The 24,907-nt window shown below is 40.5% G+C and overlaps 1 protein-coding gene across 3 annotated transcripts in view; it reads left to right on the forward strand.

Annotated features, from left to right (window-relative positions):
* mapre2 (microtubule-associated protein, RP/EB family, member 2) overlaps positions 1-24,907 on the forward strand; it is a 124,550-nt gene that overhangs the window by 54,363 nt on the left and 45,280 nt on the right. The gene's annotated exons all lie outside the window — the stretch shown is intronic.

Consider the following 24,907-nt stretch of genomic DNA (forward strand, 5'->3'; position numbering starts at 1 on the left):
AGATAGGACTACGCCATTCTAGTTACTGAAGGCGAGACATAATTTTCTGAAATTAAAATTGGTTAATAAACGGAAGAATAGGATATTCCCCAATGAATTTTAAATATAGCTTCCTTTAAATTGAGCAGTTAGTGGTTTTATTAAGCAAACTAGATTGATGGAGCTTATAAAATTCAAGGATCTGATTGGCGGAATGCCTGACTGTCGAGGTCACCATGTCATGCATTCAGTGAGATTTCCTCTTGTAACTGGTTTGTACAAAGAAACTGGACCTTTGCAACCATTCAGATAATCTGGGGAAATGAGCAGTAGATATAAAATACAATCTGAATTTTGCCTGGGGAGAAATATTAATCCCAATCTTTTATTTAAAGAAAATGCTATGAAATAGGGCAACCAGAGCTAGTAAGATTTCTTTATTAAATGGGAAATTCCTGTGGGTGGAGATCACTTGGTTTAATAAGCCAAATTCTGGTCGTTTATATTTTTCCCATTAAGCTTTAGGAAACTGACTATTGCTAGAAAAAAATTTCTAGGCGTTTGTGTACAAGTATTGCATATTCTGAAATACGTTACCTGTTGGTTGTCTGGGATTTGTCCAAGGATTATAGACCAGCGAGCCTTGCATCTGTTGTAGGAAAAGATTATAAGATATGATTTATGATCAAGCAGAAATTTGATTGGAAATAGTCAACATGGATTCATCAAGGGCGAGTCGTGCCTCACAAACCTCATTGAGTTTTTTGTGAAGGTGACCAAGCATGTGGATGAGGGTAGGGCAGTTGACTTGGTATACGCAGACTTCAGCAAAGCCTTTGATCAGGTTCCACATGGTAGGCTCCTGGAGAAAATGCAGAAGCATGGGATTGAAGGTGATTTAGCAGTTTGGATTGGAAAATGGCTTTCTGTAAGAAGGCAATGAATGGTGGTTGATGGAAAATATTCAGCCTGGAGTCCGGTTACTAGTTGTGCCACAAGATCTGTTTTGGGACCATTGCTGTTTATCATTTTTACAAACGATTTGGACATAGGCATAAGTGGATGGACAGTGTGGAAGAATGTTATAGATTGCAGGGAGAATTGGATACACTGCAGAACTGGGCTGAAAGTGGCAAATGGAGTTCAGTGCTGATAAATGTGAGGTGATTCACTTTGGGGAAGAAAAACAGGAAGGCAGAATACTGGGTCAATGGAAACATTCTTAGTGTAGATGCACAGAGGGAACTTGGTGTCCATGTACATAGATCCCTGAAAGTTGCCACACAGATTGATAATGCTGTTAAGAAGGCATACAGCGTGTGAGGTTTTATTAGTAGAGAGATTGCATTCCGGAGCCATGATGTCATGTGGCAAGTGTACAAAATGCTAGTGTGGCCTCACTTGGGGTATTGTGTGCAGTTCTGGGCTCCAGTTACAGGAAGGATGTGGAAGCATTGGAAAAGTTGCAGAGGAGATTTACCAGGATGTTGCCTGGTCTGAAGTGAAGGTCTTAGGAAAGGCTGAGAATCTAGGGTCTGCTCTCATTGGAGAGAAGAAGGTTAAGAGGGGATTTAGTTGAGACATAGAAAATGATCAGAGGATTAGATAGGGTGGACAGTGAGAGTCCTTTTTCCTAGCATGATAACATCTGCTTGTATGAGGGGGCAAACCTGCAAATTGAGGAGTGATAGATTTAAGACCGATGTTTGTTAGAGGCAGGTTTTTCACTCAGTGGTAAGGGCACCCTATGCAAAGCAATGCTGAAACTTCCTGCTTTCTATTTATATGTTTGGGTTTCTTTGGGTTGGTGATGTTATTTCCTGTGGTGAAGTCACTTCCTGTTCCTTTTCTCAAAACTCGCTAAGTCCTTGGATAAACATATGGATGATGATGGGATAGTGTTGGGTGATGAGTTCACACGTCACGCAACATAAAGGGCCGAAGGGCCTACTTTGTTCTATGTCTGCCTTTCATCGTAAACACACATTGTCAGACATTTGACTTCTGAGTAGAAAACTTTCTGGCTGTGTATTCGGCCTGAGACCTAATGTTTTGCATGTACTGCTGACTTGAAAGACCTGAATTTTTATTTGATGCATTTAGAGTCCTAAGAGTCAGATGTACCGCTAGGAGATAGATCCTTTGGTCCAAACTGTTCATGCTGACCAGATATCCTGAATTAATCTAGTCCCATTTGTCAGCACTTGGTCCATATCCCTCAAAACTCTTCCTATTCATATACTCATCCAGATGCCTTTTAAATGTTGCAATTTTACCTGCCTCCACCACTTCCTCTTGCAGCTCAGTCCATATACACACCATTCTCTGCATGAAAATGTTGCCTCTTATTGCCCTTGTAAATCTCTCTCCCTCTCCTCCTCCTCACTGTAAACCTATGCCCTCTGGTTCTGGACTCTTCTCCCTGCCCCCCCCCCCCCCCCCAGTTATCTTTAATCTTTTGGAAAATGTACTAGAGCTTAAAAAATTGTAACTATTTGTAATTATCAGAATATAATACCTCAATGAAATTGTTTGCTTATCTATTTATAAAAATGGTAGAGGGTATTTGAATGACAGTTCTGTTATGCAAATTTTTTAACCAAATAACCTGTATTCAAATATTTCCTTTACTGAATATTCCCAACGAATTGCACAACCAGTATGTTTACAGATGAATTGTGTTAGATGTTAATTTTTATATATATAAAAAAGCGATGGATTATGAAATTATACCAAATGTTTTTATAGAAAGCTGTTCTTTCCAAAGTTGCAAAGTTGAAATTGCTGGTTAATTATATTGTACATTCAGCCAAAATCATATCTTATTCCATTGAATATAATGGAAATCACTGGAAGTTGTAGTTTTATACATGTTGCTGCATAGGAGTATTACCTGTTTGAGAAGGTAGTTTTTACAGTGCATCTTGAGTATTCTTCTTGTGTTGTATTTTGACTTATGCTTCCACCAAAAACAAATATTCACCTAAAATATTCCAAGTTATAATTTGATAACTATAATAAAAGGCCATTCTTGGAAGGTAAATCTTTTCTCAAAACAAGTGGATCATATTTGAAAATAATTGTTAACAAATGTTTTCTGAGAAAAAACAATGGTTCCTAAATAATAGTCATTGGTGTCTTGGTGACCACCAATTTGAAAGAGACCGCATTAAATAACATGAAATGCAGCTTCCTTACTGCTGCTGTATATGGAGTGTAAACAGTCTGGCTTGACACAATTAATCGCTCCTGAAGGCAATGAATGTTGCTGTGCTTTGTTTACTGAAAATTGTTCAGTCCCTTTTAATGGAGTGATCTACCTTCATGTGCATGTTTGGTTGTAAGTGTCCATTCATCTTGCAAAGGAGGAAAAAATCACAACTGACCCAGGCACTGTTTTTGATATCCACAATAGAACGTTTATAGCAAAATCATTAGATATAAATAGGGAACTTAAATCTTTGATTCTCTTCTAATAGTTTCTGAAGATAATTATATAATATTCCTTTACAAACTAAAGGAGGCCATCAACATTGGGCAGACTATATTTGACTATATTCTGCAAATATGGCTCTATTGTTCAGATCTACTACAATCAGAGTTTTTTACATTGAAAGAGGCTGTTCAGCCCATCATGTCTGTGCCAATAATCAAACATCCATCAATCTAATCCTTTTTTCAACATTTGGCCTGCTTCTTTATATGCTATGGCTTTTCAAGCGTTATCTAAAGAATTCTTAAGTTCTTAAGGTTTCTTCTTCTTCTACTATTTAGAACAGGGAGTTCCAGATACACTCAACCCTCTGAATAGATTGGAAAAATAAATCCTCCAGTCTCCCTTGATCTCCTGCTCTTTTACCTTAAAATTCTGTCCCCATTATTGACCCGGTAAAAACAATGACTGCAGATGCTGGAAACCAGATTCTGGAGTAGAGTGGTGCTGGAAAAGCACAGCAGTTACCCGTCTATTTAGGGAGTGTTTCTCTCCATCAATCCCATCTGTGTCTCTTGGAACTTTATACACCTCAATCAGATCTCTCTCATTTTCCTCTGCCATAAAGAAAATATCCCCAGACTATGTAGTCTCTCTGTAGCTTAATCTCTCTACTCCAGGTGACATGCTGGTGAATCTCTCATGCACCCTCTCATGCTGTCCTAGATTTCCTATTGTCTGGTGATCAAACTTGCACACAGTTCTCCAGCTGTGGCCTGACTAATATGGTATAGGAGAAAGTCTGCATCAGAGGTGCAGGAGAATCGATGTTTTTGGCATAGGCCCTTCATCAGGAATATGGCATAGGCAAAAATGTGAAATTCTGAGGTTCCAATTGAATGAGGCAAAATTTTTATTACGTAGAAGAGCAGGTCTGAGGGACTAAAAGGTCACCTCTTCCTAACTTCTATGTTTTTATCGGTTCCACATGAGTCTGGCTTCAATTGGCCATGAATGTAATTGTAATGGGAGCTTGCATTACCACTTTGGTTAAAAATGAGCACATATATCAAGGGTGGTATAGCTGAGTATTTTAACAACCTATTCAGCTAAGTTGAACTTACAGGTCTGGGCTGTCATTTATGTTTCACATAAGCCTTCTGTCATTGCATTTCTGTTTGTCATCTCTTTGTGTTTATTCAGTGTTGAGAGTGGGAATCATCCTTGTAAATACTTTTCATACCTTCCCTGGTATCTTCGTACCATTTTAAGTAGTGCGATCAACTTAACTGTGCTCAGTTCTTTAAGTGCTTTCTGTTTAATTCTTCCTGCCAAAATGGACAATTTCTTATTTTCTCCATTGCATCCCATTTGTCAACCTTTGTCCACTGGTATAACCTAATCTCGGTTCTTTTATAATTGTCTTATGTCCTGTTCCTAACTAACTTGGTGTTATCAGTAAATTTGACAATTCTCTTCAAACCATTGAGACAAATTATGAAAAGTTAGGGCCCTAGTACTGGTCCTGTAGCATGGCAGTTTTTACATCTGGATAACGAGAAAAATAATTTAGTTGTTCAAACCAAAGTTTTATGTCAATCTGGCATAACTTGCTGTTTTTTAAAATATTTGTATTTCTGGTGGAATGCTTGCTTTTCTTTTCTTGTGATTCTTTCTAACCTGCATTTAATTTGTTCCCCAGATCCTGTTGTAGCTCTTTTATTTAAATCCAGATAATCCAACCAGAATGTTGCCTCAATTCGTCATCACAAAATGTACGTTGTCTGTAGTTAAATTTGTTTGATAATTTCCTTCCTATTTGACAAATGTAGCAGTATCCTTTTTCTGTTTGCTATCCTCTTCCAATTTTTGAAATTATGCTTCAGGTTTTTTTTCAAAGAACATTGTGACAACCCATGTTTCCAGCAGCAGTTGTCTCTTGCGTAGTGCTATTTCTTCTGATCTTCATCTGAGTCCACAATGTGTTTCCCTACTAAGAACTTTTAAAATGTTCGTACTTATCTCTTACATCATCCACATCCATTCTTTGTCACTTAAATTAATTCAAGAAGGTTTGTTAAGCAGCCACAACCACCAGTTTTCAAAACTGGGTGCACCATCTATTCTATTTTTTCCAGTTCTTTATGCTTTTCTGATGCATCTTTTGAGTAAAGATTCAGTAGTCTTTCCTATCAATGACATGGAGCTAAGTTATTCGTAATCATTTAAGTCCAATTGATCTTGTTGAATCTTCCTCTTTTAAAAATTAGCTGTACACAGGACAGGAACGTAGATGACTGACTGCCATCATTTACAATCATCTTCATTTGTGCTAGGTGTAACTCCAGTCAACTGTTTTTGTTTCCCCCTCCTTGATTTCCATTGACCCCAATTTTGCAGGAGCTCCTGCTGGTGGGACATACCCAGAGACAGTGATGGAGTTGTCTGGGACATTGTCTGTAAATTGTAATTCCATGAGTGACTATATCAGACTTGCTTAACTAGTCATTGAGACAGCTGTACTAATATTCATGCAAACAATGTTACAGGTTGGGAATTCTTTTCCTGACAATCTCAGGACCAACTGGTTTTCAGATTTTTTTTAAAAAGTTATTGGTTTTTGAGTCAGCTATCATCAGTATGGATCCTTTGGGGTAGTGGGGGTGGGGAAGTACTTCACATAACCTGAATGGACCTAAAAAAAAAGCTGTTTTCCAAAGAGCCTGAAAGCCTGCTCCGGTTTGCCCATTGGGGTAAAAAAAGAATTTTGCTTTTTCGTCTGTTTGAATCTGTTCGGGCAAAGCAAAGCTTTTTTCCAAAGGGACAGAACCCAGCATGTCTACGGGTCTGTTTGTGAAAAGACTTCCCAGTTTGTAATTGCCATAGTCCTATCAGACCATGGGGTTGCTTTCTCCTTGAGAAAAACATATGGCTGGTGATAGTTTAGCCTGAGGATCCCAATACCTCAGGTGAGAGGAGAGGTTGAGAAGGACTGCCCTTCATAGTAGTTTCAGCCTGTGCAGGAATTGAACCTATGTTGTTGTCATCACCTACAAACTAGCCATCTACACCACTGAACTACCCACCCTCAAGGACTGAAGGTCAACAGGGCTGAATTTACTATGTTTTTAAAAAATCATTTAATGGGATGTGGGCATTGCTGGCTGACCAGCATTTTGCCATTGCAGTTGGTGGTTAACTGCGTCCTTGAACTGCTGCTGTCCATCTGCTGTGGTTGACCCACAATGACATTAGGGAGGGAATTCTAGGATTTTGACCGTGATAGTGAAGAAATGGCAATATATTTCCAAGTCAGGATGGTGAGTGGCTTGGAGAGGAACTTGAAGGTAATGGTGTTTCCATATATCTGCTGCCCTTGTCCTTCTAGGTGGAAATGATCATGGGTTTGGAAAGTGCTGCCTAAAGATCTTTGGTGAATTTCTACATTGCATCTTGTAGATAGGAGGGAGTAGATGCTTGTGGATGTAGGTCCAATCAACGGGCTACTTTTTATCCTGGATGATGTCAAGCTGCTTGCATTGTTGGAGCTGCACACGTTCAGGCAAGTGGGGAGTATTCCATCACACCCTGGCTTTGGGGAGTCAGGTGGTGTGTTACTCAGTATTTCTAGCCTGTTCTTATAACCACTGTGTATGTGATGACTTTCTGGTGAATGATAACCTCCAGGATGTTGGCAGTGGGGTTTGTGATTGTAATACCATTATCAAGGGGTGGTGGTTCGATTGTGTCTCTTATTGGTGATGACCATAGCCTGTCATCTATGTGGTACACATGTTATTGCTACTTGTCAACCCATTCCTAGATATAGTCCAGATCTTGTTGCATTTGGACATGGACTGCTTCAGTATCTGAGTATGTGAGAACATTGTGCAGTCATCAGTGAACGTCCCCACCTTATGATGGAGGGAAAGTCATTGAAGCAGCTGAAGATAATTGGACCTACGACATAACCTGATCAACACTTGCACAGATGTCCTGGAGCTGAGAGGACTGCCCTCCAAAAAACACAGCCATCTTCCTATGTATCAAATATGACTCCTGTCATTGGAGAGTTTGCCTCCAATACCCATTTATTCCAGTCTTGCTCAGGCTCTTTGCCACACTCTGTCAAATGCAGCTTTGATGTCGAGGGCTGTCACACTCGTCTCAACTCTGGAATTTAGCTCTTTTGTCCATATTTAGACCAAGACTGTAATGAGGTCAGGAGCTGAGTGGCCCTGGCAGAGCCCAAACTGGGCATCACTAGGCAGGTTATTGCTGAGCAGGTGCTGCTTGATAGCATTGTTGATGACACCTTCCATCACCTTACTGATGATGGAGAGTAGACGGAGTAGTAATTGGCCACATTATCTAATGGTTATGTGAGCATTGTCATAAAAGTCCATGTGGTTCTCTAATACCCTTTAGGGATGGGAATCTGCATGCATATGATTCTAGACCTACAGCAATGTGGCTGACTCTAAAATGCCCTGTGAAATGCCTTTGGTAGTACTAACCTGATACAAAGTCTGATGAAAGAAGAAACTGGATGGACCATTTGACCTTAAGAGAAATGATTCGGGTACAGGCAGCCCTGTCAACTCAATGAAGTCTAATATCTTGTGCTAAAATTGTGAGAACTGTCCCATAGACTAGTCAAACAACAACAGCCTGATGTAATCATTCTTAAAAATCTTTGAGATAATGATCTAGGTGCCACTAGCAAGGCTTGCAGCACAGTAATGTCAGTTGGAAAGAAATTACCCTGGGCATTTTCAACATTGACTATGGACTGCATGAGCTGAAAGGCGGGTCTGTAGATCTGCTGGTTACCACCAATCTCCTGCTCCTGTTGCTAAAATAATACTCCATGTTGAACATCATTTGGAGGTGACAAAAGCACAGAATATACTCCAAGCTGGGGCCCTCAATGTCAATCCTCAAGAGTGGCTCGGTAGCAAATTACTGACCTCATTGGTTCGTCCTAAGGAGTCTAGCTGCTGTACTGTACCAGCAGTAGTGGGGAGCTAACTAATAAGGGGGAAATTCGTATGTGATCTTGCCAGTGTACCTATCACCAGATGCATCTGTCCAGGTAGTCAGGAGGAGTGACCACCAGCACAGTTACTGTGGAGTTGAAGGTCTGTTTTCATATTTGAGTGCCCTAGTTGTGTTGTCGGGCACTGCCAATCTGTGGGTATTCCATGCCCTGGAAATTACCACCTTGTATACTCCTTTCACAAGATTTACTCTTGAAATTAATTTGTATAATGATATTATCTTACTATCAGGTTGGTACAGGATCTCTTCTACTTGAGCTCTGAACATTTTCCATGGTCAACTTTTATAATCAACTATCTGGGATTTGAGCCCAGAATTTCTGGTTGAGAGATGGGACCTTGTGATCCTTTTGGGTTGAGTTAAATTGTGCTGGCATTTAAAATGTCAGTTTTCTCAGTATAGGAATAAGGAGGGTGAAATCAAATCAGTGTTTCACACCTGACCTTAACCTGCTATCTGTTAAAAATAACATCAGGGAGGAGTGAGGACTGCAGATACTGGAGGTCAGAGTCGAGAGTGTGGTGCTGGAAAAGCACAGCAGGTCAGGCAGCATCAGAGGAGCAGGAGAATCGACGTTACAGGCATAAGCCATTTATCAAGAATCATCAAAAATAACATTAGGCTGTCTTGTGGCATAGTGGGAGTGTTCCAATCTTGGATCAGGAGGTCCAGATTCAAGTCTCACCTTCTCCCGAGATGTGTAATAAGACCTCTGACCCAGTTGATTAGAAAATAGTTACAATAGTGAAGCAAAAGATAGAAATAACAACATTTAAGAGGGCCCACTTGAGGTGCAGTGGTAGTATCCCTAACCATTTGAATCAGGAGGTCTGAGTTCAAGTCCCACTTGCTCCAGAGGTCTGTAATAGCATCTCTGAACAGTTGATTAATTAGAAATAATATTATGTAGACATCAAGTTCACGATCTGTTGTGCTTTAGCTCTGACGATTCTCTGGCTTGCACATATTGAGCACTTGACAAATACATGGAGGTTATCAGTATCCTTAATACCTTATTAGAGCCAGAGGCAGAACTTTCAGTGAAACAATGGCAAAGTCAAAGAGCAAAATAAAGTAGATTCGGGTATTATTTATTGTCCAACTAGCAGCAGTGTCATTTGGTAGACACTTCCTTCAAGTGAGTGTCAGTTAGGAACATTTAGGAGATGGTGATCATATTGTAAAGTTCAGGATGATGGAGAATGATATACAATCATCCACAGTGAGAAAAATCAGTTGGAGAGTGAATTTTATTGGGGCAAGAACCAAGCTGGGCAGAAATGCTTGGAACTAGAGGCTGACCGGTAAAACAATAACTGAACAATGGGCTATCTTCAAATAGTCAATGGTTCAGGTATGGTTGAGATATATTCCCTCAAATGGAGAAAGTAGACCATACAAAGAGAGAGAGTCACAGGATGACAAGAGGTTAAATTAAGGTAAGCGGGAGAAAAGTGTGCTTACGATGTCAGGTAGAAAATATTCCTTTTGATTCTTAATTTTATTGAACTTAAGGAAGGTGAAAAAATAAAAAAAGAGATGTAAGTACGAATTAAGAGACTGGCAGCTGCCATAGAGAAATGTTGGAAAATTTGCTATGGCCCTGTAAAAGGTGGCAAAAGGAGGAGTAGAGCCAATTAGGGACTGGAAATGGGATTTACACAGAATTGGGAATGGCTGAGGTGTTAATTGAATACTTGACATTTGTCCATGCTCAAGGGAGAGGTGCTACCCAATCCATGATGACAGAGAAAGGTAACTTGGTAGGAAGAAGGGTTTAAAATTTATAGGGCAGAAGTGTTGGATAGACAGATGGTACTTAAAGTTGATAAGGCACTGAGGCCAGATAAGATGAATCTAAAAATGTTTGTTTGAAGAAATGACAGTGAAAATTGCAGTGGGCTTGGCCACAAACTGAGAGTCTTCCTTCCACTTGGGGGAGGAGCTACAAGACTAGAAAATGGAGAATTTTAAACCTTGTTTGGCAAAGATTGTAAGGATACGCACAGCATGTAAAGATTAGTTAGTTTAACTTCAGAAGTAGAGCAGCTTCTTGAGTCAATTATTCGTGATGAAATTTAGTTACACGGGAGGAAATAAAGGTTGGTTAGCAAGATTCAGTTGGTGGAGTAGGTAGATCAGTGGAAGACTAATTTCCATGATGTATTTTGTAGGAAAATAATAGATACAATTTGAATAGTGATTCAGGAGCAGAGGGACCTAGGTGTATATGTGTGCAGGCCATTTGAAAATGATAGGACAGATAGACAAAACAGTAAGTAAAGCATGTTCCATTGCCCTTAATTATAGGGGAATAGAGTGCAAGAGCAAGGAGGTGACATAGAGTCATAGAGATGTAGAGCATGCAAACAGACCTTTCAATCCAACGAGGTAAAAACAATGACTGCAGATGCTGGAAACCAGATTCTGGATTAGTGGTGCTGGAAGAGCACAGCTTTTGCCCAAAATGTCGATTTCGAAGCTCCTTGGATGCTGCCTGAACTGCTGTGCTCTTCCAGCACCACTAATCCAGAATCCCTTTGGTCCAACCTGTCTATGTCTACCAGATATCTCAACCCATTCTAGTCTCACCTACCAGCACCCAACCCATATCCCTCCAAACCCTTCCTATTCATATACCCATCCAAATGCCTCTTAAATGCAATTATACCAGCCTTCACCACATCCTCTGGCAGCTCATTCCATACACATACCACCCTTTGCGTGAAAAGGTTGCCCCTTAGGTCTCTCTTTATATCTCTCCCTTCTCACCCTAAACCTATGTCCTCTAGTTCTGGAATCCCTGACCCCAGGGAAAATACTATGTCTATTTTATCCTATCCATGCCCCTCATAATTTTGTTAACCTCTATAAGGTCACCCCTCAGCCTGCGACGCTCCAGGGAAAACAGCCCAGCCTGTTCAGTCTCTCCTTCTAGTTCAATATCCTTGTAAATCTTTTCTGAACCCTTTCAAGTTTCACAAAGTCTTTCCGATAGGAAGGAGACCAGAATTGCATGTGATCTTGTATGTGATACCTGTTAGACTTCATTTAGAGTATTGTATGCCGTCTGGGTTCCACTTTATAGGAAGGATGTGAATGTATTACGTATGCTGAAGCAGTTTACCACAATGGTTCCATAGGTGAGGAACTTCAGTTATGAGGATAGATTGAAGGAATTGGGACTTCTCCCATGGGAGAGAAGTCTAAGAGGATATCTGGCAGACATTTTTGAAATCATGAGTGGACTATTTGGGGAGAAACTATTCCTAATTGTAAAAGGAACACGCGGGTATAGATATAAAATGAGCTGAGAAAGAAGCATGGATGAAGTGAGGAAAAACATTTTCATTCAACAAGTAATTGGGATATGGAATGCATTGCCTGGAAGTATAGTACAGACCGGTTCAGTTGAAGCATTTGAAAGGGCATGGATGTTTAATTTGGATAAAAATGTGCCAAGGGTATGGGAAAAAGTAAGAGTTAAGAGTTTGTAACGAAGTAATGGGCTGGTGCAGACATGATGGGCCATATGACTATCTACTGTACTATAGTACTTCTGATTTGTGAAGTGGCTTAGTTAACTCCCATAGTGTTTTATTTATCTTTCTTTGCTAGGTGTTCAAAGAAAAAGCTATGAACGACTTCATGGCTGTTTATTAGTGTAGAATTACTACAAAGCTCAATTGTAGTTTTTATTTAAGTTGGATGTAAAAAGAAGTAATCTCTGAATTACACCCAGCCCCAGTGAATGTGGAAATAGGATAAAGCAGGTGAATGTATTGCTGGGCTGATGGTGCAGAAAGAAAGTGTTTTAGATTCCTGGACGATTCCTAGAACATTACAGCCCCTTCGGCTCTTGATGTTGTGCCGACCTTTTATCCTACTCTAAGATCAAACTAATCTATGTATCCTTCATTTTACTATCATCCATGTGTCTATCCAAGAGTCACTTGTGTCCCTAATATATCTGACTCTACTACCACTGCTGGCAGTGCATTCCACTCACCCACCACTGTGTAAAGAACCTATCTCTGACATCACCCCTAAACCTTCCTCCAATCACCTTGAAGTTAAGCCATCTTGTGATAGCCATTTTGTGGGAAGCAGTCTTTGGCTATCCACTCTATCTATGCTTCTCAACATCTTGTACATGTCTATCAAATCACCTCTCATCCTCCTTCGCTCCACTGAAAAAAGGCCTAGGTTCTTCAACATTTCTTCATAAGCTATGCCCTCCAGTCCAGGCAGCATCCTGGTAAATCTCTTCTGCACCCTCTAAAGCTTCCACATTCTTCCTGTACTGAGGCGACCAGAACTGAACGCAGTATTCCAAGTGTGGTGTAACCAAGGCAACATAACCTTGCGGATCTTAAATGCAATCCCCTTGCTAATGAAAGCCAAATCACCGTATGCCTTCTTAATAACTCTCTCAACTTGGGTGGCAATTTTGCGGGATCAGTGGACGTGGTCCCCAGTATCCCTCTCTTCTTCCACACTACCAATAATCCTACCTTTAACCCTGTAATCTGCATTCAAATCTGACCTTCCAGAATGATTGACTTCATACTTTTCCATATTAAACTCCATTTGCCACTTAGCAGCCCAGTTTTGCATCCTGTCAATGTCCTGTTGCAAACAACAACAGCCCTCCATACTATACACAACTCCACCAACCATTGTTATAGGTAAACTTACTTATGCACCCTTCTACTTCCTCATTCAAGTCATTTATAAAAATCTCAAAGAGCAGAGGTCCCAGAACAATCTCTGCAGAACACCACTGGTCATCGAGCTCCAGGCTGAATACTTTACGACAACTACCACCTTCTGCCTTTTTATGGGCCAACCAATTTTATATCCAGACAGCCAAATTTCTTTGTATCCATATCTCCTTAGTTTCTGAATGAGCCTACCATGGAGAACTTTATCAAAAGCCTTGTGCAAATCCATATACACCACATCGACTGCTGTACCTTCATCGATGTGCTTGGTTACATCCTCAAATAATTCATTAAGGCTTATGAGGCATGACCTGCCCCTCTCAAAGCATTGCTGACTATCTGTAATCAAACTATGCTTTTTCAAATAATTATAAATCCTGTCCATCAGAATCCTCTCCAATAATTTGCCCACCACCAACATAAGACTAACTGGTCTGTAATTTCCAGGGTTATCCCTATTCCCTTTCTTGAATAAGGAAATAACATGTATCATTCTCCAATTATTTGGAACTACTTGAGTGGACAGTGAGGATGCAAAGATCATCATCAAAGCTGCAGCAATCTCTTCCCTCCCTCTCTGTAGTAACCTTGGGTATATCCAGTCTGTCCTAGGGGACTTATCTATCCTCATGTTTTTCCAAATTTCCAACACAGTCCTCCTTAACATCAACCTGTTTGAGCATATCACCCTGTTTCATGCTGTCCTCACAAACAACAAGGTCCCTCTCACTAATGAATACTGAAGCAAAATATTCATTAAGGACCTCTCCTCTCACCACCAACTCCAGGCACAAGTTCTCTCCACTATCCTTGATCAGCCTTACCCTTAGAGGCCATCCTCTTGTTCCTCACCTAAGTATAGATCACCTTGGGTTTTCCATAATCCTATCCGCCAAGCTTTTCCATGCCCCCTTATCGCTCTCCTAAGTCCATTCTTCAGTTTCTTCCTGGCTATCTTGTAACCCTCTAAAGCCCAGTCTGATCCTTGCTTCCTCAACCTTAAGTAAGCTTCCTCCTTCCTCTTGACTAAATGTTCCACATTTCTCTTACCCCGCCATTCCTTCCTTGCCTCAGTGGGACAAACCTATCCAACACTATCAGCAAGTGCTTCCTAAACAACCTCCACATTTCCCAGTTCTCAATTTGTGCTTCACAGTTCCTAACTAATAGCATTGTCATTACCCCATTCCCAATTAAATACTTTCCCAAACAGTCTGCTCCTATCCCTTGAGTAAAGTAAAGGTCAGGGAGCTGTAATCACTATTACCAAAATGCGCTCACACCGAGAGATCTGACACCTGGCTTGGTTCATTGCCAAGCACCAAATCCAATATGGCCTCCCCTCTATTTGGCCTATCTACATATTGAATCAGGAATCCTTCCTGGACACCTGACAAAATCTGCTCCATCCAAATAATATTTGTGCTAAGGACGTTCCAATCAGTATTCTGGAAGTTAAAGTCACCCATGATGGCAATCATGTTACTTCTGCACCTTTCCAAAATCTGCCTCCCAATCTGCTGCTCCATGTCTCTGTTGCTATTGGGGTGGATGTCTGTAGAAAACTCCCAATAAGTTGACTTCTCCTTTCCTGTTTCTGACTTCATCCATAATGACTCAGTTGACAAACCCTCCTCTAAGAGTTCTCTTTCTGCAGCTGTGATACTATGCCTGATGAGCAATGCCACTCCCCCACCTCTTTTACTTCCCTCCCTATTCCTTATGAAACATTAAAACCCCAGAACATCTAACAACCAGTTCTGTTTCAGTGATTCCAAGTCTCTGTAATGGCCACAACATTGTAGCTCCTCGTACCGATCCATGCTCTTAGCTTAAATCTTATTTTTGACACTTCTTCCATTAAAATACACATAGTTCAGCCTCTCCCACTGACAGGGAAAAGTTACACAATCAACTGTCTGTCCTTCCTCACTGACTACACGCTGTATCTGCCTGTTCACCAGCAACCCTGTCCTCTACCTAAAAGCATTGTAATCTCTTGAGGAATCTCACCAGTTTTTTTTTGTCGTTTAAGTGCAGACAGCCTATCAATTTTAAACCCTTTTCTAGTGATTGAAATTTCCTCCCCTTTCACTGCCAGGGTAGCATCTACCTCCTTGCTCAAGGTAGATGCAAATATCCTTATAATGCCTCAGGTATATATTTTGTCGGGAAACTTTTAATAGGCATTGCCAGATGTTATGTTACACTGATCAATGGAAAAGGGCAAGGAACAATGTGAAGTTAGAAAATCATCCAAGAGAAAATAAACTTCAATGGGCATCCAAGAATGACAGGCAAAGCAATAACTTGATAGTGGTCTGTCCTTGTGGGTCACTTCTCGCACCATTCACAAATTAAAAAGGTAGGGCAAACCAATCCAGAAACTCCTGGGTGCTGAAAGCAACAAGATTAGGTTGGGGTCAGTGTGGGAGGTGGAGGGGTGGGAGGAGGTGTTGAAGTGAACTAGGCTGGTGAATAATACAACTGCAAAGTAGGTTGTATGCAGAAAGTTGAGGGGACAGTGAGCAACTAGATGTGAAAAACTAAATAAGAAAAGTAAAGAAAGCAAGGAATGAAATTGGCGACTAACATAAAAGGTGCATAATGAACCTCATTACAAATATGGACAAAAGAACCTCCAAGAGGTGAGTTAACAATGACAACTCTTGACATCAAGTCAGCGTTCAACTGAACCTGGTTTCAAGAATCCCTAGTAAAACTGATCCCAATGAGAATCATTGGGGTAGCTGCTTTATGTTGGTTACAGTGGTACCTGGTACAAAGAAGTTGGTTGTGCTTGTTAGAGGTCAAGTATTTCACTCCCTGGATATCACAGCAGAATTCTTTGGCCAAATTAATTTTCAGGTGCTTCATCAAATGATTTCCTTCATCGTAAGATCAGAAGTCAAGAACTTTCTGCGCTGTTCAGTACATTTGTGATGCCGTGGATACTGATTCAGACAATGTTTGTGTGCAGCAAAAACTGACAAGTTTAGGTTTCAGCTGATAAGTGGCAGAAAACATTCATGAAACACTAGTGTCATATAATGACCAATGCCAGCAAGAGAAAATTGAACCATCTTCCTGTAGCATTCAATGGCATAACCATCGCTGAATTTCCTGTTGTCAACATCTTGGAGATTATTATTGATTTGGGCTAGCCATACAATTTATATGTCTAGAGAAGGTTTGAATTTTGAGGTGATTAATTCCCAAGCAGTGATCATCATTCATGAGACCCAAGTCAAAGTGTGATGAATGCTTTCCACTTGTCTAGATAAACTCAGCTCCAAAGCTCAATACCATCAAGGACAAAGCATCCTGCTTGATTTGCACCAATCTACCACCTTCATTATTTACTCCTTCCACCTTTTGAATCATGGTGGTAACAGTGTGTACTCCCTGCACAATGCACCCCATCAATTCATTATGGCTTGCTTGACGGCATCTAACAAGCCTGTGACTTTTTTCTTTGAACAAAGGCAAGGGCAGAAGATAAATGGGCGCACCACTGTCCTGCAAGTTCCCTTCCAAGCACCACCATCCTGAAGTGGAACTGGGTCAAAATTGTGAACAACTTTCCTTAAAGTGCTATGGGTATACCTACATCAGCTGCAGTGGTTCAAGATGATAACTCACCACCACGCTGTCATGGGCATTTATGTTCATCCAGCTTATGACTCCCACATCTTATGAAAGAGTTTTTAAAGAAGTTTTGTTTTTGAATAGTAAGACTTAAAAACAGGGCCAATTAATAATTAGAAAGAAACTTACACGGGAGGCAGAGGGCATAACTTTCATAGTGAGTGAATACTTTGTATCAGCTTTTTCGAAGGAAGAAGTTGCTAAGCAAGTCGTGGTGAAAGAGGAGGTAATTCAACTCTTGAAGCTTTTAAAATTGATTAGGAGAGACATTGACAAGCTATTTCGCCTTTAAAAAGAACTAGGATGAAACTCATTCAAGAACAGTGAGGAAAGTGAGTGTGGAATTATGAAGGCAATAGTCATATTTTCAAATCTCAGATGGTACCAAGAATTTGAAGAATTGCAGAAGTTGCATCCTTGCTTATAAAAGAATAATGTCTCGTAACTAGACTGTCCTTGTTGTTCATGAACCTTCAAAAAATGATAATTTAGTCACAGTTGAGGAAAATGAGGGTTAATTTCCTAAGGACATATTATGTTTAACCATCTTGCAGGAGTTGATTTCAGTTAGCAGAGAACTGATAAAGATATAATGTGGTACATGAATTTACAAAAAGCATTTGATGAAATACTAAAAAACAAACTTGGAAGCAAAGTTCAATCTTGTGGATTAAATAGGATAGCAGAAACATGGATGCAAAATTGATGGGCAAGGAGCACAGCAGAATAGTTAATGGATAATATGCAGAGTGTAGCAAGATTCATAGTGGAATTTCCCAGAGTTCGGGCACAATTTCAAAATATATGGATCATCTGAAACTTGGAATTACTCCTAGCAATGTAGATCTTCAAAAGGACATTAAAAGATTTGTGAAATGACAGGCAACCAAGTGGCAGATGAAATTTAATGCAGACCAGTGTGAGGTGATTTCATTTTCAGAAGACTGCAGAGGAAATGTAAAATAGAGGCTGTATTTCTAACTGCAGTTCAGGAGCAGAGAGATCAGTGTTTCATCATTGAAGGTGGCAGAACAAATTGAGAATGTGGTTAATAAAACATACAACTTCCTTGGCTTTATTAATGAGGACATGGTGGACAAAAACAGAAGTTGTGTTAAATCTGTAGAGAACACTGTTTGGAGTATTGTGCCCGGTTCTAGGAATCATACTTGCACAAAGATGTGAAGGCATTTGAGAGTACCGAAAAGATTCACGACATTAGTTCCTGGGATGAAGAACTACAGTTATGTAGTTAAATTGGTACTATTTTCCTTCGTATCATTGAGAAGATTGAGAGTAAGAATTTGAAAGAGGACTTCAAAATCATGACTGCTCTGGACACAGTAGATCAGAGCAAATGTGAAAGAGTACTGGATTTATGTAACTGGTAAAAGAAGCATTGGAAATTTGGGGAAAAATATTTTCGCACAGCAAGAGCTTGAGATCTGTAATGCATTGCTCAAATGTGGTGAATGCAGGTTCAGTAGAGGCCTTGAAGATGGATTTGGAGTATTATTTGAAAGGGAGGAACATGCAGAACTCATGAGGGAAGGCCAGGAATCAACATTAGGTAATTTGTTCTTTCAGATGGTAGTGCAGATAAAACTTGCTGAATGGTCTCCTATGCTGTAACTTTTCCATGGTTCTATTAATAGATGTAACTAGCAATTCATGAGAACTTTATTAATTACAGTGATGTTTGGTTAGAAAGATGTCTCAATAATTTACAATATGAAAAGTGAATAGTTACACGGAGATTACAAAGAGTTGTAGAGACCTACAGCACAGAAACAGACTGTCGGTCCAAGTTGTCCATCCCAACCAGATATTATAAATTAATCAAGTCTCATTTGCCAGCATTTTGCCCATATCCCTCAAAACCATTCCTATTCATATTCCCATCCGTATGTCTTTTTAATTGTTGTAATTGTACCAGCCTCCTCCACTTCCACTGGTGGCTCATCCATACACATACCACCCTCTGTGTGGAAAAAAAACTTGTCCTTTCGGTTCCTTATAAATCTTTTTCCCTCTCACCTTTAAACCTATGACCTCTAGTTTTGCAGTCTCTTAGTCTGAGGAAAAGACATTAACTATTCACCCTATTCATGACTCTCATGATTTTATAAACTTCTGGAACGTCATCCTTCAGCCTCGACAGCACTCGAGGGAAAATAGCCCCAGTCTATTCAGCATCTCCCTACGGCTCAAACCCTCCAAACCTGGCAGCATCCTTGTAAATTTTTCTTGAAACCTTTTCAAGTTACACCACATCCTTCCTACAGAAAGGAAACAAAATTTAAACGCTGTATTCTAAAAGTAACCTAACCAATATCCTATACAGCTGCAACATGACCTCTTAGCTCCGCTATTCAATGCACTGACTAATTCTGGCAAGTGTACCCAAAGCTGCCTTCACCACCCTTTCTATCCGAAACTCCTCTTTCAAGAACTACTATGAACCTGCACTCCAAGGTGTCTTTATTCAGCAGTACTTCCCTGGACCTTAGCCTTAAGTGTATAAGTCCTGCCCTGATTTGCCCTACCAAAAGGCAGCACCTCCCATTTATCTAAATTAAACTCCATCTGCCATTCCTCGGACTATTTACGCATCTAATCAAGGTCCTGTTGTACACTTCGGTAACCTCATTCCTGATGAAGGGCTTTTGCACGAAACGTTGATTTTCCTGCTCCTCAGATGCTGCCTGACCCGCTGTGCTTTTCCAGCACCACACTCTGGACACTAATCGCCAGCACCTGCAGTCCTCATTTTTGCCTGACCTTCTTGGCTGCCCAGTACACCACCAATTTTGGTGTCATCTGCAAACTTACTAACTATACCTTCTATGATCACGTGCAAATAATTTTATATAAATGACAACGAGCAGTGGATCCAATACTGATCCTTGTGGCACACCGCTGATCATAGGCCTCCAGTCCAAAAAGCTATCCTGTTGTCTGGTTTCCCTATCTCCGTATCAGTCGAAGCAAGCACTCAGAGACACAGTATGACTTTACCTCCTTCGTTTTTATTCCGGGCCCTGGAGGGAGAGAGAATGTGCACATGGGCGATCAGAGCTATGAGTTCTGTCTTCTCTCAAACAACAGGTTCTTACAAGGAACAGCATCCAAATAAGCCAACATCTAAATTGGTTAGGTGAATGTTACAATCAGGGAGCATCAAGAATGAAGATTAAGCCGTTTGGCAATATACAATGGATGTTCGTAACCTTGTTAACTGGCATTACATAATGGATGTTTTTCACCTTGTTAACCCACTACCCTTGCACCCAGCACCTCATTGTTTGCTGCAAATTCTTATCTGGTCAAAGTTATACAAGCTGAGCCTTTGTTACACAACCCAAAGCTTAACTCTTTCCTTACTTGCTCATGCCTTTATACACTTTCTCATTGTGTTTCCTACCTTCAAGCCAACTTTGTACCTAAATGGCTAATTCTCCCTGTATTCCATCTGATCTAACCTTGCTAACTTGTTTACCATGTGGAACTTAGGCTATATGGACTTCAGTAAGGTGTTCGACCACGTCCTCTAATCTGCCTTTGTCACTTCAAAAAAAAAACTGAATCAAGTTAGTAAGGTAGGATAACTATCCCTAATCAGCCCTTAACTTTCCAAATGTAAACCCTATACAGAGGAACCTCGATTATCTGCATATCAATTATCCAAATTTCTGATTATCCAAAGAAGATCTCAGGGTCCCGATAGAAACATTACATCAAAGAGATGTTTGCAACACTGATCGCGTCATTTATTTACAGTGATTAAAAATGAAGTCTGCTTACTGAAATGCTGCCGAGAACAGTCCTGGCCATTGATGGGACCCTAGGCACTGTCTCCAAATGAGTGACCGCCACCCTCTCTCTCTCCACACGTTCCTTGGAGCTCTACACAGAGGTGTACTCTAAACCTACCTTCCCCAGATAATCTCTCCAACATTGTCCTGTACAGGGCAAAGGTGGAACTTGTCAAAAAGTTGTAGTCAAAACTTGTGTGCATGTGGGGGGCAGCTTTGGATGGGGTTGGGGGTGGGTTTGGACAGGTTGGGGCAGGGTTGATTGGGGTTTTTGGGGGTGGGGGGGGGGGGGGGGGGTGCAGGGGCATGTGAGTTGTGTGCGCTGTCTGGTCTCCTGAACAGTGAGCGGACTTGCTCTGTCAATCCAATTGGACTGATTGGTGGGGAGGCTTCAGCAATGCTGCAGCTCCCTTACACGAGTGTGTGTCTGCTCAGAAACAAACTCTGAGACAGAGAGAGACCAAGCAAGGCAGGCAAAGCAAGAAGAAAGGAAACTTTAGAAAACTCCAAGCCCCAGAGGAGAAGCATTGAGTCAATTAATCACATAATCAGTTATTCTAATGAAATAGTACCCGCTCATCTCGTTCAGATAATTGAGGTTCCTCTGTAATCCCCTCCAACAACTTATCCACCACTTACGTCTGGCTCACTGGTATATGGTTCCTGGCTTTTTCTTAGCGTCACCACTCTAACCAACTTTCAGTCTTCTGTCACCTTGCCCGTGACTATTGAAGATACAAATATCTCATTAAGGGGCCTGGCAATCACTTTCCCAGTTTCCCGCAAGATTTTCAGGTGCATCTGCTCAGGACCTGTGGATTTATTCACATGCATGCATTAAGATGTCTAGCACCACCACCTCTGTAACATGGACACTTCAAGCTCTCTAGCTTCCATATCCTTGTCTACAGTGATGCACAATACTTATTTAGTAACTTACCATCTCCTATAGTTCTACACATTGACAGCTTTGCTGATCTTTTAAGGTGCTCTATTTTCTCTCCCTAGTTAGTCTTTTGTCCTTGATGTATTTGTGGAATCTCTTTAGATTCTCCTTGACTCTATCTGCCAAAGATATTTCATGTCTCGTTTTTGCTCTCCTGATTTCCTCTTGAATATAAAATTTTAAGTTTGTTACTTTTTAACAATGCGCAAATTTTTTAATTGTCTCTCTCTTGTAACTGAGTTTTTTTTCTTTTTAGTTCTATCTAACACTGATAGCGAATTGAATTTTTCCTATGAAGAGTTACACCCAATTGGTGCTCTTGTACATCCCATTTATCGTTTTTGGACTTAATTTGACTGATGCAGCAAGCAATCAACATACCCCAATGCTCCACATATTGGAAATGGGTGGAGGAAGAGATTGTCAGAATTCAGATTTTTTTTTCCTTGATAAAGAGTTTTAATTATTTTAATTATAGAGAAGGTTTGTTTCATAGTCAATATTTTTGAACTTCCGCTGTGCCCCTTAATTGGGTTGACATTTTTAGCATCCGTTTTATCTAGTTGGTGAATTACAAGATGTTTGTAGACTGTCAGGCTGTACCCAAAAAAGGAACATTTTAATCTTAATAAAAACTGATCATTTTCATTGAGATATTTGAGGAGGAAATGCTCCGTTGTTAACTATTGGAGTATACAAAATGTTTTGCAGTGTTAAGCTATCTTCTCTGCCTTAATTTATTTTGGTTTTGATAACACCTTTAGTTTTTAGACACTAACTACTCATGGCACCTTTGGTGAGCTTAATTAAATCTCTGTATTTTATTGAAATGATAATTAAAATCTGTTTACCATATTCCAAAGCTATCAGTCTGTGGCACTAAAATTTCTTGTCACCTCTGAAGTTCAAGCTGAAATGTAGAAAGCTATAACAAAGCATGTCAAGTAGCTATTGCTCTAACTTAACGCTTCCTTGATGCTTGCTTCATATTCATCTCCATGATTTCAAGTACCATTTAAATGAAATTATTTTTCATGATGTAGCAAAAAGCCTGAATTTAGATTCTATCTGTGCTGCAATCAAAATAGGTTGTCAAACCTGTGGTTTATTTCTACCAATGTGATAATTTCCTGGAGATAAATTTTCAGTGATATCAACCAAAAACAAAATGGTTGGCAAAAATCCCATACATAGGTACCAAAAATTACAAGGGAGTTTTGATTTCCGAGGTGATTTAAGCTCCATATTCAGCACGGACATAAAACAGGAATAGTAACCCCAGTGTTTATGGGGTGGCAGGAGTTGTTCCAGATGAAAAACCAGAAGTAAGGTTTCCTGATCTCCTGGCTGGATCTGGTTAGGTCAAATTGGGAAGGCACGTTAACGTAGAAAAGTGAAGCCTTTTTAATAGTTTTTACTGATCATTCTTCCCTGCTGAGTATAGATTGAGCACTATTTTCACAAATCACAAGTGTAAAGCATTGATGGTGGGCTTCAAATTTTAATTTCTTAATTCAGTATTGGGAGTTAATATTACTTAATTCCAAGGTTGTTTTTATTCACTCATAGAACATGGTGGGCTCTGGATGACCAGCATTAATGTTCCAATCCGTAGTTACCCTTGAGAAAGTGGTAGCGCGCTGCTTTCTTGAACGGCTGCAGTCCATGTGGTATAGGTTGACCCACAATACACTCAGAGGGAAATCCCCAGGATTTTCATCCAGTGACTATGAAGGAATGGCAGTATATTTGCAGGTCAGGATGGTACGTGGCTTGGAGGGGAACTTGCAGGTTTCAATGTATCTGCTGCCTTTGTTCTTCCAGATGGGAATGGTCATAGGTTTGGAAGGTGCTGTCTAAGCAGCCATGTTGCATTTCTGCAGTATGTACTGCTGCTACTGAGTCCCAGTGGTGGATGCTTGTAGATGTAGCGCCAATCAGGCAGCTGCTTTGTCGTGGATGTGTTAAATGTCGTGTCTTATCCAGAATGTACTCATCCAGGCAAGTAGGGAATATTCCATTACAGTCGTAACTTATACTTTGTAGATGATTGACGGGACTTGGGGAGTCAGGAGGTGAGTTATTCACTACAGTGATCCTAACCTCTGACTGCTCTTGTAGCCACTGTTTGTGGTGAGTCTTGTTGAGTTTCTGATCAATGGTAACCTCCAGGATTTTACTGATAGTAACACCACTGAATGTGAAGGGGTAGTAGTTAGTTCGTCTCTTTTTGGCAATGGTCATTGCCTGGCATCTGTGTGGCACATGCTACCTGCTTGTCAACCCAAGCCTGGATATTGTCCAGCTCTTGTTCCATGTTGGTGTGCACTACTTCTTTTAGCTGAGGAGCTGTGAATGGTGCTGAACACTGTGAAGTCATCAGCAAACATTCCCCCTTCTGATCTTCCAGAGGGAAGGTTATTGAAGCATCTAAAGATGATTGAGCCTAGTACACTACTCTGGATTCCTGCCGTGATGTCCTAGAGTGAGATGACTAACCTCCAACAACCACAACCATCTTCCTACATGCCAGGTGTGACTCCAACCAGCTGACAGCTTCCCCCATAATAACTATTGATTCCAATTTTGCTAGGTCTCTTTGCCACATTCAAACTTGATGTCAAGAGCTGTCCTTTCACCTCCAGTCTAAAATTCAGCTTTTTTTGACCATGTTGAAGGCAATATTGAAGTCAAAAATTGAGTCGCCCTGGCAGAACTCAGACTGGGTGTCAGTGAACAGGTTATTGCTGAACAAGGTTGCTTGATAACACTTTCCATCACTTTACTGATTGAGTGTGAACTTTGAGGGCTAATTACCCTGGTTGGCAACTTTTCATATTAGGTAGATGCCTGTGTTGTAATTTTACTGGAAGAGTTTGGTTAGTTCTGGAGCACAAATCTTCAATACTGATGCTGGAATGTTGTCAGGACCCATAGCCTTTGCAGTATCCAGTGCCTCCAACCTTTTCTTGATAGCGTGTTTAATAAATTGATTTGGTCAAAGAATGTTATATTCTTTGGAGATAGCTGGAGATATTCACTGGAGATAGCTGAGGTGGATCATCCATTTGGCACTTACGGTTGAAGATTAGTGCAAACGTTTCAGCCTTATCTTTGCACTAATGTGTTGGCTCTCCCATCATTGAGGATGGAATATTTTTGGAGCAGCCTGCTCCTCTGGGTTGTTAAGCTGTCCACCCTTATTCGTGACTGGATGTGGCACGTCTGCAGATCTGATAAGTTGGTTGTGAGATCACTTAGCTGAAAATGTGTTGCTGGAAAAGCGCAGCAGGTCAGGCAG

The sequence above is a fragment of the Chiloscyllium punctatum genome, chromosome 5 (genome assembly GCF_047496795.1).
Source record: "Chiloscyllium punctatum isolate Juve2018m chromosome 5, sChiPun1.3, whole genome shotgun sequence".
Taxonomy (NCBI): domain Eukaryota; kingdom Metazoa; phylum Chordata; class Chondrichthyes; order Orectolobiformes; family Hemiscylliidae; genus Chiloscyllium; species Chiloscyllium punctatum.